Source organism: Vicugna pacos, chromosome 19 (genome assembly GCF_048564905.1).
Source record: "Vicugna pacos chromosome 19, VicPac4, whole genome shotgun sequence".
NCBI classification, from domain to species: Eukaryota; Metazoa; Chordata; class Mammalia; order Artiodactyla; family Camelidae; genus Vicugna; species Vicugna pacos.
The window spans coordinates 29,732,120-29,747,215 of NC_133005.1; the positions used below are offsets into that span (position 1 = coordinate 29,732,120).

The 15,096-nt window shown below is 42.1% G+C and overlaps 1 long non-coding RNA gene across 2 annotated transcripts in view; it reads right to left on the minus strand.

Moving 5' to 3' along the window:
• Positions 1 to 4,190, minus strand: part of LOC140687285 (uncharacterized) — a 50,158-nt gene extending 45,968 nt beyond the window's left edge. For both annotated transcript variants that reach the window (XR_012061477.1, XR_012061478.1), the window contains exon 1: positions 4,031 to 4,190. This is a non-coding gene — a long non-coding RNA (uncharacterized lncRNA). The remainder of the gene's footprint in view (positions 1 to 4,030) is intronic.
• Positions 4,191 to 15,096: the final 10,906 nt, after the last annotated feature.

The window sequence follows — 15,096 nt, forward strand, 5'->3', positions numbered from 1 at the left end:
TTTCACTTATTAAATGGTCCTATATACTGGAATCTGTTTCTGGGCTCTCTATTCTGTTTTCTCTGATCTCTTTGGGAATTTTTTTATGCCAATAACAAACTTTTTATTACAGGGGCATTATTATGTATTTCAGTATCTGGAAAGGGAAGTCCTTCTTCAATATTATTCTGAACCTGAAACTGAAAGTTGCCCCTCCATCCTAATTTTACCTCACTCAGCTTTTCAGCTTCACTGATTTTGTAAGCCATCTGATCCCTTCTATAAAATCACTTTTGCTTGAAAATCTGGAGTAGTTTATGTATTTTTCGCTGAGCCAAAGGATGCAATAAGAGTATAGCAAGATAGCTGAATAGTCAGTTAATATATTAAAAAGTTGGTATCCATATAGCCAGCAAAGGATAGTTACAATAACTAATTTTCAAAGTTATCATTTTCAATGGCAATAAAGAACATAAGGTGTCTCAGAATATATTTTAAAAAACATGCGAGCAACATTTATGGCAGATTTTTTTTGATAACAATGAAAAACAGTTGATATATTAAAACATATTAAAATGGAAGTACACTGTATATGATGCAAAGGATAAAAACAAAGAAATGAGAAGCCACTGGTTGGACACTGAGCTTGGCCAATCAAATAACCTACAAAGATTTAATATCTAGTCTCTAGTTTACTGGCTATAAAGGATTGGTCAAAATAAAGGATTTTGTTATAAAGGATTTTGCAAAAGATGTAGATGAAGAGGTATATGGGTGAAGTCCAGAGGAGTCCTGAACACAAGAGCTTCTGTCCCTGTGGAACTGGGTTGAGCCACCTTCCTGGCACATGGATGTGTTCACCTGGAAGTTCTCCAAATCCCCTACTTTAGAGATTTTTATGGAGGCATATCACATAGGCATTATTGATTATTAAATCAATTTCCCCTCTCCTCTCCCTTCCCCTGAAGGATGGAGGGCAGGGTTGAAAGTTTCAAACTTTGAATCACAGCTTGGTGTTTCAGGTAAACAGCCTGTCCCCATCCAGGAGCTACCCAGGAACCAAGAGTTGCCTCGTTAGAGTCAAAGATATTCTTATCAACCAGGCAGTTCTAAAGGATTTTAGAAGCTCTGTCAGGAACTAGGGTCAAAGATCAAATATTAAAACAAAAGGTGCTCCTAGCACCCCTATTATTACAGAAATTAACAAGGGGTTTAAGAGCTCTGCGTTAGGACCAGGGACAGAGACCAAATACATACTTCTTACTATGTCACAGTTACCCAGGTCATAATGAAAGTAGCAACCACTACTCAAAACACCCTCAACCCTGACATGATGGGCTATTTAATTTTTAAATTTCACTGTAATTTTCTCTCAAATTGAGAAAACAGCCTGTATAGTTCCTTAGAGGTGACTGTTTTCCTACATTACAAGGAAGTGACTTCACGTAGGTCAGGGATGCAGTTTCTTTAATCTGATCTTCTGGATTTACATTCCAATTGTATCACTTTCTAGAGATAACCATTAACAAGTTATTTGACCTCTTTAAAGCTCAGTTTTTACATCTTTAAAATGGAGAAATAGGGGGAGGGTATAAGTCAGTGTTAGAGTGCATGCTTAGCATGCACAAGATCCTGGGTTCAATCTTCAGTACCTCCATTAAAAAAAAAAATAGGTGTAGGACCACGAGATCTCCTCCCCTCACAACTACAACAAAATCACAACTGAACAACCATCTGCTAAACAACCATCGGAAAAAAAAGCCTGGAACCTAGTAAAAATGATTTTCTTCACTGGAAACATAAGAAGGGAACCACAGTGGGACAGTAGGAGGTGTGTGCTCGTGATATACTTGGGCCCCATTCCCCCCCAGGGTGGGCAACTCACAAGCTGAATAAGTAAGTCACAGAAACCCTCCCATATCCCATAGGAGTGAAAGTCCTGAGCCCCACGTCAGGTTCTCCAGCCTGAGGTTCCAGTGTTGGGAGAAGCAGCCCCTACAACACCTAGTTTTGAAGACTTAACTCCAGGAGCCCCACAGGACTTGGGGAAACAGAGCCTTCACTTCCTTGGGAAGTGTACACAGACTCTCTCACATGCCGGGTGCAAGGGACAGTGATATCATAGGAACCTGGGCCAGACTTGCCTGCTGGTTTAGGAAGGTCTCCTGAGGAGGCAGGGGATGGCTGTGGCTCACCCTGGGGACAAAAAAGCTGGTGCAGACATCTGGGGAGTGCTCATCTACATGAGCTTTCCTGGAGGCTGACATCTTGCTTGGGTCTTTAGCACCAAGGCCTAGCCCCATCCAACAGCCTGTAGGCTTAAGTGCTGGGAAGCCTTGGGCCAAACAACATACTGAGTGGGAACACAGCGCAACCGATTAGCAGACTTCCTGAGTGCAGGGCCACCTCTAGACATGCCCCAAGTCACGGCCCTATCCACCAGAGAACCAAGCTCCACTCCATGGTGGGCAGGCACCCACTCCTGCCAAGAAACCTGCACAAGCCTCTAGTCCAGCATCACCCACCAGGGGACAGATACCAGAAGTAAGAAAATAATAATAATCCCAAAGCCTGTGGAAGGAATCTGCAAATGCAGGCCAGACTCGACCCTGGGACCAGCTGGATCCTGGTCCCTGGGTGTTAATTAAGAGAGGAGTGTACTGCTAGGATGCATAGGACATCTCCCACAGAGGGCCACTTCTCCAAGGTCAAGAAATACACCTAACCTCCCTAAAAATACAAATAGAAATTTAGACAACAAGAGGCGGCAGACGAATATACTCCAGGCAAAGGAACAAGATAAAACCCCAGAAGAAATAAATGAGAAGACAGGCAATCTATCCAAGAAAGTGTTTAGAGTTATGATTGTGAAGATGTTCAGAGAGAGGAGAATAGATGCACAGAGCAAAGTTTTTAGTAGACTTAGATATTACAGAGAGAATACCCAAACAGTTGAAGAATACAATTACTGAAATGAATAACACACTGGAAGGAACCCAGAATAGACTAAATGGGGCAGAAAAGACTAAATGGGGCAGAAGAACGGATCAGTGAGCTTGAAGACCAATTAGTGGAAAACACTACTGCAGAACAGAAAAAAGGAAAAAGAAAGAAAAGAAATGAGAACAGTTTAAGAGACCTCTTGGACAACATGAAGCACACTAATATTTGCAATACAGGGGTCCCAGAAAGAGAAGAGAGAGAGAAAGGACCTGGGAAAATATCTGAAGAGATAATAGCTGCAAAACATCCCTAAATTGGGAAAGGAAAACAGCCCAAGTCCAGGAAGCACAGAGAGTCCCACACAAGACTATTCCAAGGAGAGACACACCGAAGCACATAGTCATCAAATTGCCAAAAATTAAATAAGAAAATATTAAAATCAGCACGAGAAACCCCACAAATTACATACAAGGAACTCCCATAAGGTTACCAACAGATTTTTCAGCAGAAACTCTACAGGCCAGAATGGAGTGGCATGACATATTTAAACTGATAAAAGAGAAAAAACTTAGAACCAAGAATACTCTATCCAGCGAGGCTCTCCTTCAGATTTGAGGGAGAAATCAAAAGCTTCACAGATAAACAAAAGCTGAAAGAATTCAGCACCACCAAACCAGCTTTACAACAAATGTCAAAGGACTACTCTAGTTGATTGACCCGGTCACACTTGGTATGGAATCCACACTAGTCATTCCAAAACCACCTGAGCAAGACACACTTCCCACGTTGAGCACCTGGAGCCTGCCGCCGTTACAGAACGGCAGAACTGGATCTAGAACCCAGCGGTCCAACTCCCCACGGCCGAACCCTCTCTATCTGTCCTCTCTGACGCTCTCACTTCCTTCCACAGCCCAGGCCTCCAGCCCTCTGTCAGCTCACGCCCTCCGCCGGCTTCTCCCTCAGAGACTGCCGAGCGCAGAGCTGGCGTCCAGAACACTGCTAAAACGCCGGGAACTGCGCGTCAGGCCCGGACGCCCAACAGCCGGATTCCCAATTCCACGCACTCGCGTCCTCGGCGCCCGCGGGCCCGGACCCGCGTGATACCTACCAGCACGGCTCCCCGCCAGGCGTCCTTTCAGTCACGCCCAGGAGCCAGTTCAGAGGAGCCACGAAGCCGCCCACCCGGCAGAGGAGGGGAGCTTGCGCCGGGAATCACACCAGAACCGAAAAGCCAGGGCCACACTCCGCGTTTACACGCCTGGACCAGCCTCCAGTCTCTTAAATGCCAAGACGCACGCCGACGCAAGCTGACGCACTCCCCGCGCAGGCGCACCAGTCGTGGAAGGAGCTCCCAGAAGCCCCCGCGGTCTAAGTCTGTAAAGTAGACCTAGGGGCCTCTCCCAGTCCCGCCCCTTTCCCAGGCCACGCCCACCCTATAGACTTGAGTCTCACTCTAGTGCCCTGAAGGGCTGGCCATGCTTAGGGTAGGTGGGAGGACATACCAAGTTTCTGTCGCTTCCTCCACCTCACCTAGGAAAACTGGCCAAAATCTTTTTTACCTTCTCCCCGCCACCCACTCCCCACCATTTTCCTGGCATCAAAAAACAGTGAAATAAATGTGACAATGAATATATATATGTTCATGTATAACTGAAAAATTGTGCTCTACACTAGAATTTGACACACTGTAAAATAACTATCACTCAATAAAAAAATTTTAAAAATAAAATAAAATAAAAACAGTAAAATAATTTCAAAAGGATATTGTCTTATATAGAACATAGTTTAACTTGGTGTTCTCTGGGGGAAAAAAGTATCCTTACAGTTTTAAAAACATTATGCCAAAGCCTCAAAAACAAACAAATAAATAAATAAACAAACGAACAAACTTAATTTAAAAAATAAAAAAGGAAAAATCTTGTCTCAATACTGCTTTTATGACGGTCAAATAATTTAATGAAAATAAAATGCTTAATGGAGTGATTGATGCATAGCAAAGGCATGATAAACATAGTGTAGAAATACCAGTATCTCTTACAGGGTATCCGTATGTAAGAAAATGCAAAAGCTCCACATTTCTGAAATTGGCAGCCAAATCCAATCACACCTGTTTGACAAGTCTGTACGTTCCTGTCTCGTTTCCCACTGCCGTCATGGAACCTGGTTCTGTAAACAACTGTGAAGCTTCTACAATGATTGGGACAGACGTGTGGTTGTGTTGACACAGGCGAACACACAGCTTAGGCCTTTTACGGCTGCACTATTTTTATTCCTCACGTTTCTGCTTGAGTCTTCTTTCTGGGTGAAAGAAGTTCGCCTACTGCAGGCATCATGTCACCACTCCCTGGACTTCCTCCTGCTGCATTGCCCTTTCATCCTTGCAAAACGGCAACTGAGATCCTGTGAACTGCAGGGCCACTTTGTAACAACAGACTGCATTCTTGGACAGATTTCCACCCTGGTCCTGCCCTGGCCCTGATATAATGCTGATTGCTCCAACGGAGAATGTGTTGGGAGGTGCCTCATTAATTTTCCATATTTAGGGGGCCTCTGAGCTAGCAGCCAGATGAAGACAAATATGAGGACGACTACAGTGTGTGGAGGAGGATGCAAATATCCCAACTGGCGCCCACCCAGACTGGAGGCTGGGGATGGGAGCAGAGGCAGAGGAGGAAAGAAGGTCCTTAACTGTAGATGAAACTGTTCCAACCCTCCCTAAGGGGAGTGGCCCATCAGGGTGTCCTGGGCTGTGAGGCCAGGGCAGGAGAAATAGTCTGAGAGGGGAAATGTAGCCAGAACAGGCTCTGAGCCTCCACATAGTTGTCTTTTCCTTCCTGCAAGTCCGAAGCCTGGCTCATCCCTTTTCACAGTCGACACGTAATGTTGTGTAACTGCTTATGAAATGAAGTCCTCTCAACATTCCTCCTTTTGACCTCTGAAACCATCTATATATCCATCATCCTCTCTTTTCTACCTTACATCTGGGAGGAAGTCATTCTGATCAACTCAGACTTCGGTGCCTATGCATTGCACAATTTTCAGTTCTTCATCTTTGTCCTTCACAAAGCCCTTTTCTCCCCGTATGGTCAGTTTTTTCATGATCCCATCATTTAAGTCAAATTCCTCTCTCTCTCTGAGGACCCCACTCTCTTATGGCCCCTGTCCCAGACTGTCTTTCAAAATTAAATTCTGAAGCCCACTCAAAGCCTGTGTGCTTCTGAGGACTTTCCCAATTGTTCTAAAAGGTTATAATCTTAATTTACTCAGCACTCCCATAGAACCATTTATATTATGTTTGCAGGTATGATATATTTTTCTGCATTGCATGGCAGGAAACTCCTGAGGGCAGGCACTGAGATTTATTTTTGCACCTCTAGCAGTGAAAAAACAAGACCAAACACATATAGGTTTACTGGAATAACAAGGCATATATGTATACAATGCATCATATATGGGAATAGCACATAAAGAAATGCTCAGTATTATTAGTTTATTAGGAAAATGCAAATTAAAACCAAAATGAGATACTCACCAGGATAGCTTAAATGGAAAAAATACTGACGCTATCCAGTGCTGGTAACTTTACAGAGCAACTGGAACTCTTGTGAATTGCTAATAGAGATGCAAAATAATACAGCTATTTTGGAAAACAACGTGACAGTTTTTTATGAAGTTAAACATATACTTATCATGTGACCCAGCAATTTCTCTCCTAGGTATTTACCCAAGAGAGATAAAAAAGTATTCTTATATATATTTAAAAACAACTGCAAATATTACAATGGTTTCATGCAGAGTCATCAAAAAACTGAAAACAACACACAAGTCTTTCAACTGCAAAATTGATAAACTGTGGTATATCCATACAATGACATTCTATTCAGTAATTTAAAAAGCTAACAGCTCATACATGCAACAGCTGATCTTAATGCATGATGCTCTGTGAAAGAAGTCACAAACAGCTTCATACTATATGATTTTGTTAGGTGGTGCTATGCGCTGAATGTATTCCTTCAAATGAATATCCTGAAGCTTAATCCCCCTGTATAATAAAAAAGTGATTTTTATTCTATGTAACATTATACCTTTATTTTAAAAATAATGCAAAGAAAGAGGACATTTTAGAAATAGTACAATCTCAATCTCATCATCAGTGGTAAATAGGGAATACACCCAACTGATAAGCACAGTTGTCCAGAAATATCAGACAAGTTTACATCCAGAACACAAACCTAACATCAACAATGTGACGGTACTTGGGGGTGGGTCCTTTGGGAAGAGATTAGGTAAAGATGGAGCCTTCATGAAGGAGATTAGTACCTTTAAAAAGAGACCTCAGAGAGTTCTCTCACCCTTTCCACTATGTGAGGGCACAGCAAGAAGATGTTTGCCTGTAAACCAGGAAGATGTCCGTCTACGAACCTCATCAAACACTGAATCTGCCAGCACCTTCATCTTGGATCCCCCAGCTTCCAGAACTGGGAGAAATAAATTTGTTTCAAATAAGCCCCCCAATCTATGGTGTTTTTGTTATAATAGCCTAATGGACTAAGACAAGTGATATATGCTGGAAAAGGCAAAAACTAGAGAAACAAAAAACAGATCAGAGACTGTGGAGTTGAAGATGGGTGGAGGGTTTCGAGGGTTGCTGTCAATAGTCTCTATCTTGATTTTGGTGGTCATTAAATGTTAACTTATTTTCCAAAACTTGTAGAACTGTGTAACAAATAGTGATTTTTACTGTATGTAATATTATAATATAATTACAAAATAATTGAAAGAAAGAGGACATTGTAGAACTCATCAGTGGTTCAAAGGGAGGCAAGGGGTGCCCCCTGAACCCAGCTGACTTCCACAGCTCCCTACCTTTACGTGGAGGTCACTGAGCAGGTGAAACCAGGGTGTGACTATCACAATCTGTCCCCAGGTCCCCAGTTGGAAGTGGCAATGACTTACACTGCTTTTCAGATGTGAAGGAGGTAGAAGTGAGTTGTCCAGAGTCATCAACTGAGTTTATGTCTAGAACTCAAGGACCCAGATATTTGACTGACAGAAATTATGTTGGGCTTTTTTGCTTAACTCCATGGACCACTGGACAGAATTCAATAAAAGTAACATCTTTCAAAAGACTGACACATTTAATTTTAAAACAGTTAATCAGTTTCCTTTACTCTCATAGCTCCCATGTATGCCCCTTGATTACAGGATTTATTAAAGTGTGTTTTAATTATTTGTTTTTATCTCAGTCTTCTCCACTAGGACTTTGGGTTCCCTGGGGTCAGGAATTTTGACATACTGAATTTTGCGTACCAGATACACAGCAAAGCAAATTCTCAATACATTTCTGTTGACAGAATAAAAGGATGAAAGAGAACTCATGCTTTCTACCAGCATCCTCTTTCTTCTATCTTCCACTTTTCCATAATTCATCCACTTCCACACATCTCAAAATTCTACATACCTGCCCCAGGCTGTCTTGCCTCTCTCGTGACTGCAGAAATAGCCCTCCTACTGCCTGTCTGAATTCCTGTCCCTCCTACAATCCTACATCTGTAAACTAGAGTGATCTTTCTGAAACATTAATCAGATCAGGCTAAAATCCACTATTAGTTTCCAATCAGGCTTAGAACCAAAGCCAGATTCCTTAGTTGGACTTTTAACACCCACCAATTTCTGGTCCTTTCTATCTGCCTGAACTTGTACCTAACCACTCTGCTTTTGCTCTGTGGGCTGCAGACCCCTGGTTTTCTTTCAATGTCTCCAACATGATTGGGCGGGTCTGCCTGAGAGCCTTTGTGAAAACAGCTCTCTGACCTAGGATGCTCTTTACTCTGCCCTTCACATCATCGGGTCCTTCTCATCGCGCAGATTTTTTGCTTCAACATCTTCTCCACGGAGAAGCCCTTTTTGCCCATGCAAGGTAGTTGCATTCTCTAGCGCATCCCCTAGTTTAACTTATTGGTATAGTACTCATCCCAATAGAATGTCTGTGTTGTCCGTTACATATTTGATAATAATAATTCTGACTCCCCTTCAGGAATGTTTGCTCTGAAAGAGTGAGGGCTATCCTTTAACCCTGGTCTCTCTCCATCATCAGCACATAGTAAATGTTTCATGAACACTTGTTGGGGGATGGATGAATGGATGGACAGGTGGATTCATGAATGAATGGTGCCTTTCACCAAAGCATAGTAGCCTCCATTATGTTCTAATAGACAGAAAATCTCATCCATAGTTTTCCCTATCCTGTATTACATTAAAATGACTCCCTGACAGCCCGACTGATGCCTGTCTTTACCTGATGTGTGTTATTTGATAAAGTTAATGGGACGGAGGAGCAGGATATCAGACACAGTTTATCAGAAGGTGGAGAGGAAAATTTTTTTAAATAGTAGGAACAGGTATGAGATGTTACATTTTTTATAAATCATACAGCCATCCCTGACCATACAGATCCTAGTTCCCTCTTAGATAGTAGCTGGAAGTGTCTGTTTCTCTCTTATTCTTGTTGGGCTAATTCTCATTCTTTCTCCCTGCTGGTCCAAGCACAATATTTTCATCACCTTAGTGAAGGCCATGTAGGCTTCCACCTCATCACCCCTGCTCAGCCAGCCCAAAGCTGTGGTTAGGCTTGGCCTAGAGCAATAGACAAATCAGTGCCATCTTATCTCCAAACTGTGATTAGCCTTTCTGAGGCCTCCAGAATTTAATATGGTCTCTTTGACTCTTTGCCCCTGCCCTGCCCAAAGGTAATCAGTTTCGATGTTTCACTGCAATGTAAAAATCAAAGTTAAAAACCAATATTTTTAATTCTGCTCTCTTAACAACTCAGCTAAAATAAAATGAAATAAAATAAAATAAACAAAAAAATTCCCCCAAACCAGAAATCCTCTGCATCCCACATGAACTACATGAGCTACAAATATGCCTGGCAACTTTAAAATCAGAATTTCTCCAAAGCCAAAATCAGACAGAGCAGGTAACCAGATGCCAGACTTGTTCAGCATGCAGTTTCTATAGTTCAGATTGTCTGAGTTCAAACCTTATCAGTTAAGAAAGAAAGAAAAAGACAAATGAACATAAATACGAAACAGAAACAGACTCATAGACATAGAATACAAACCTGTGGTTGCCAGGGGGGAAGGGGGTGGGGAGGGACAGACTAGGAGTTCAAAATTTGTAGATACTGACATGCATATGTAGAATAGATAAACAAGATTATACTGTATAGCACAGGGAAATAATATACAAGATCTTGCGGTAGCTCACAGCGAAAAAGAATGCAACAATGAATATATCTATGTTCATGTATAACTGAAAAATTGTGCTCTACACTGTAAATTGACACAACATTGTAAACTGACTATAACTCAATAAAAAATATATATATAAAACAAACAAACAAAAAACCCCAAAAAGTCCTTACCAGCTAAACTTGGGCAAGCCACCTAGTACCTCTGTGTCTGTTTCCATATATATACAGTGTCACAGCCCCTATCTCAAGCTGGTTTGGTGAGGATTCTAGGAGCAAATGCACACAAAGCGCTTCGCACATGTAGTGACTGGCACGTATGGTGTGCTTAGTACCTGGTATATCTACTAAAAGTAGTTATTATTCATTGAGTCCATTAGTTCAGGAATCTTTTACTGTTTCTTCCCTGAAATGACCCCAACCCTGCTGCTTGCTTTGAAGAATCCATTATTAAAAATTATAATAAGCAATTTCCTCCATGAATGGCACCACGTCATTCCTGGTGTTTTTTGTTTGTTTGGTTGGTTGGTTTCGTTTGTTTATTTCACAGAGCCTGGAGGTGGCAGGGTGCAGGTGGGATGGAACACTCTTTGCCTTGTCCACTGGCAGCTGGAGTGAAATTCTAGCAGTCACTCCAAATCCGTAGCTGGTGAGCAGCCAGCAGCAGAGCCCTGCAGGAAGTAAACAGATTCCACCCACTCTTAACTTCCCTCCGTTCTGCATCTGGGGGCCACCCCCATTCTCCAGAACACCCTCATCCTACACAGCGGGTCAACTGACAGAGAAAACCACTGCTATGAGGGAAGATGTATTTGCTGCAAACAAAAAATGATTGAGTCCAAAGAAGCAACTTTTCATGGTGCTTTAAGAAATCTAATTCCAAAGAGTCCTCGGGACAACCAATGTCTCCCTCAAGGAAAAGGATGGCAAATTATATCATTTCGATTCACACCCATAAATGATGTCTCTGCAGCTGTTTGAATTAATTTTGAACTACAAGCAACCTCAGTAGGAGTCTGAATTTTCATAAAACAATTCCCTTCAGAGTTGGTTCAGCTAGCTCCACCCGAGCCCTTCCACACACCTTGGCAAGGAGGACACTGACAGGAGAGAGTCAGTTTTGCTTATTTAAAACACTCACAGAGTCTTGGAATATCCAGCTCCCTCAAGGCTAACGCATCTCTGGATTTTTCCTTCCTGCCTGAAACAAAACAGAGCTCTGTCACAGCACTGGAAAACATGAGTAGGCACTGCACATTGAGGGTCACAGGTCTGGCCCCAACTGGATGAGTTTTCTGCTAACTACTGCTTCCCAGACCTCTTTACTGAAGCTCCTCAGCTCAAAGTCTGGCTGCCTCTGACCCCAAAGTCAGTCCAAGGTGAGTCATTGGTCCACATGTACCCACCGACCTTCCATCTTGCCCAATGTTTTCAGTGAATGTAGAGCAAATGCATCAGGCTTTTCCCTAAGTCAGGTGCTATGCCTTCAAGGGTCCTCAACTTCAGACCCCTTAGCTCAGTCCTTGACTCCTTCACACACTCTTTCCTTTTTTTCTGGACCAGGATTCTGTGTTCTGACTTTGTTGTCATTTATTAAAATTGGGGTAAAATACACATCACATATTTACTGTCTTAATCACATTTAAGTGTACAGTTCCTTGGCATTAAGTACTTTCATATTGTGCAACCATCACCATCATCCACCTCCAGAACTCTTCTCATCTGGCAGAATGGAAACTCTGTACCCATTAAAAAGTTACTTCCCATTCTCTCTTCCCCTCTGTTCCTGGTAACCACCATTTTACCTTCTGTGTCTATGAATTTGACTATTTGTGTTACAGTATTTGTCTTTTTGTGACTGGTTTATTTCACTTAGCATAATGAACTCAAGAGTTCATCGATGTTGTAGCATATGTCAAAATGTTCTTCCTTTTTTAGGCTAATATTCTACTTTTTGTATGCACCATATTTTGTTTATCCATTCATCCTTTCATATTTTCACTTCAAAATAGCAGTGGTATGGGCAGCCAACCTATTTGTATCTTGGGATCGAAGTGAGTCTCTTGTAGACAGCAATAGTTGGGTCATGTTTGGGTTATTTTAGTTTGTCTTTTTTTAAATTCCATTAATCTTTGTCTTTTGATTGGAGAGTTTAATCCATTTACACTTTAATTACTAGTAAGGAGAAATTTGTTTCTCTAATTTTGCTATTTGTTTCCAGTGTGCCCTATAGCATTCTGTCCCTCATTTCCTGCATTACTGTCTTCTTTTGTGTTTAGCTGATTTTTCAGTAGTGAAATGTTTTAATTCATTCTCATTTTTTAGTGTGTGTATTTATAATGATTTTCTTTGTGGTTACTATGAGGATTGTATTTAACATCCTAAATCATAATACCCTAATTTGAATTTATACCAACCTAATTTCAATAACATACAAACTCTGTTCCTTGGCCACTGTCCCCTCCCATTTCAGTTACTGATATCACATAATTGCATCTAAAGCAAAAACTAAAGCAAGAAAAATGCTAAGAGTTTCCTCCTTAAAAGACAGCAATGTTGACTCCCAGCCCTGACCCCAGCAACTTCATCACTTAAAGCTGTCCTCTTTTCAGGACTCGAGCTATAATAGGCTTTTGGGAAATACTCTAGTCAAAGACTTAAGAGAACTATGGAAGAAATGGGTGCTCCGAAATTGGTCATATAGAAGCTACTGTCTTAGATGTTGCCTGGGGTCAGACACAAAATGCCTTTTCTCCAGGCATCTTCGAAATGGCAGCGATATGGACAGCCAACAACATGATGTCATTGCCATAACGAAACTGGAATTCTTGGGACACATAGCTGGGGTTTTTACTTTATGCCCTAGAAGTGAAGACTTGAGGTCTTTGATGCCTCTAGAACACCATTATTTTTCCTCTCTGTTAGACTAATAAGAAGGTACCAATCATTCTGTTGTAATTCTTGTGTCCTTCCCATGTTGTTACTGGCACACTCTGTGCTTTACAACAACAAGAACATGAAACATCCCCTGAGTCACCCCAGGTTAAGTTTATTTGACTTTCTTTAAAAAAAAAAAGTGAAAAAAGCCAGAAATGAAGCAAGGTTGTGAGCAGGCGTGTTTTCCTGGCTGAGTTCAGGGAGGCAGTTTGTGGTGAGGCCAGAGATGGGCAGGGCTGGCTGCCAGCAGGAAAACGCAAGTGACGGCTTCTCTCCCAGAATCTATATGAAAATGGGCTGAGTATGAAAATGGTCAGGCATGGGCGCTTGGAGCCTCTCCTCCTCATTTTGCAGAAAATGCAGGAGGTTTCTGGTACACAGCAAACTCACAAAGCTGTTTGGGGCTGACGATTTTCCTAACCTGCTTGAGTTCACAATCTCTGGGGGTTTTCCAAGGCCATGGAATGGCTCTGAAATGAAAGTTGATTTAAGCTCAAGAGAAGATGTTTGATTATGAAGACTGTGAGGCCTCATGAAATGAAGACAGAATGGGGAGATTTCCCAGATTTGACTGGTTATAAATGCAAGTCTGTACCAGGAAAAGTTAGCTCATCAAAACAAGACAGAACTCAGCTTCCCTGGGGACCAGACAAGGGACTACTGTATCCACGAAGTTTGTCTAAATTACTCACAAAAAGAAGTTCAAAAAGTTTGGGAGTCTTTCAGTACCTGAATCTTTCTCCCCTTCAATACAGTTTGCTATGATATAAGGAAGTTTCTCCTGAAGGTGAGGAAAAGAAAATAATTGGGAAGGGGCGGGGGTGGTAGTGATGAGGACAAGGATTATGAGAAAATTCAGGACAGAAGCAATTTGGGTACCCTGATGTTCCACCAGTCTTCTCCACTTAGCAGTCAGAATCTCTTCTATCTGACAGGGCCAAGACTGGACTATGTAAATGGAAAACTGGATGGGTTATAGTCAAACAAGAGGACAAAAACAAAATGCTTCCAGATCTGAAAAGGGAAGACTTCAGTAGCTAGCGAACAAGAATTTAAACCTTAGGTCAAAGCCATGTGTGGGTTGCAGGAAGACAAGCCACGTAAACAAGGGGGCCAACTTTCTGAATTTGTTAAATACAGGCTGTACACTGGAAAGTCTCTGATGGTAGATCTCAAAAACAGGGCATTCTGAATTATGACTAGAACCTTGCCCTGTCATAGTCAACAGCCTGAGACTGGAATCTGGAAAGAGAAGATCATTGGATTGCTTAGCTTGTGCTGCATTACAGACCACCTGTAAAATCTCTGTCACTTTATTATTTCTCATGCTTCACTGTGATTCAGGAGAATGATGACTCTCTGGCTGGGGGGTTCTTCTGGTTGGGGTTGGATTGGCTGAGCTGGGTGGTCCCTGTTGGTCTCACTCACACATCTAGTGGTTGGCACACAGTCAGCAGGGGCCACAGGGATGACTGGATCACATGTCTCTCAGAACCCAATCTCTAGCTCAGGTGCATTCCCCTGTCCTTGGTCATGTGATTCTCAAGGGTGATCAGAGAGGGCCCAATGTTCATTCTCTGTCCAAGTATCAGCTTGGGTCACACTGGCCAGAGCAAGTCATGGTGGAGCCCAGAGACAGTGTAGGAAGGCACTACCAAAGGCAGTGGAGAGAGAGTCATGTGTAGCCATTTTTACAGTCAGCCACACGTGTTTTCTGCCATCTATCCATCCTGTTTGCTCCTGACAGATTCACCTCCTTTTTCCATTTACAATGACTGACCTGAAATACATTCACTGGAAAAAAAATTTCCCCAACAAGTATGATGAAAATTCAGAGATTTTGATGTCAGTGATTAAAAAGGTTCTCTTACGGGTCAGAGGGTGAATTCAATGGGATTGGTGAGCATGTTCCTAACACCATTTAAGTAGGAAGGGTACACCAGCTTTTGAGTTAAGTCACAAACTCAACACTAAATGTATTTCCC